This window comes from Alligator sinensis, unplaced genomic scaffold, assembly GCF_000455745.1.
Source record: "Alligator sinensis unplaced genomic scaffold, ASM45574v1 scaffold1100_1, whole genome shotgun sequence".
NCBI classification, from domain to species: domain Eukaryota; kingdom Metazoa; phylum Chordata; order Crocodylia; family Alligatoridae; genus Alligator; species Alligator sinensis.
This window is the reverse complement of record NW_005843109.1, coordinates 14,984-15,599: the sequence shown is the minus strand read 5'-3', so window position 1 is coordinate 15,599 and position 616 is coordinate 14,984.

Genomic DNA, 616 nt, shown 5'->3' with positions numbered 1-616 from the left:
TTGTCAACAAATGAAGCAAGACAGTTGGATTTCCAAGAGGGTGATAATCCCTGCTTAGCTTTCACTTTCAAAATAAGACAGACGTATTAAAAAAAATTTTTTTTAATCGAGTTTGTGGTACATATCATAGGAAAAAGATGGCTGTCTTTCACAACACACAGCAAACAGAGTGAGCCTGAGTGTAACCAAAACCAATCAAACAGCAAGTTCCCTAAGAAACCAATAATTTTTAATGCAGCAGAGAACAAGAAAATACATTTTAAAAACATCTTTCCCTCATTCAGAGAATGCAAAACATTTTCCCTTTCAGTCTCTGTGTTAGGGCAAAATGATCTAGCTAGAATGGGATTCAAAAATTTTCCCTCCCAGAGAAGGACCGAAGCATTGTCACCAACAACAAGACTACCATATTTACTCAAATACAAGATCCTCCCCCTCCCCCCCATAATTAGATTTTACATACAGAAAATGTGTAAGTTTATTATAATTTTCCATGTGTGGAATCTAATTATTGGAGGATCATCTTCAATTTCTCCCTCCCTACTACTACACGTGGTGGGGGAGAAGTGATGAGGGGGCAGTAGTGGGGCAGGTGGTAGGGAACAGACAGTGGGAG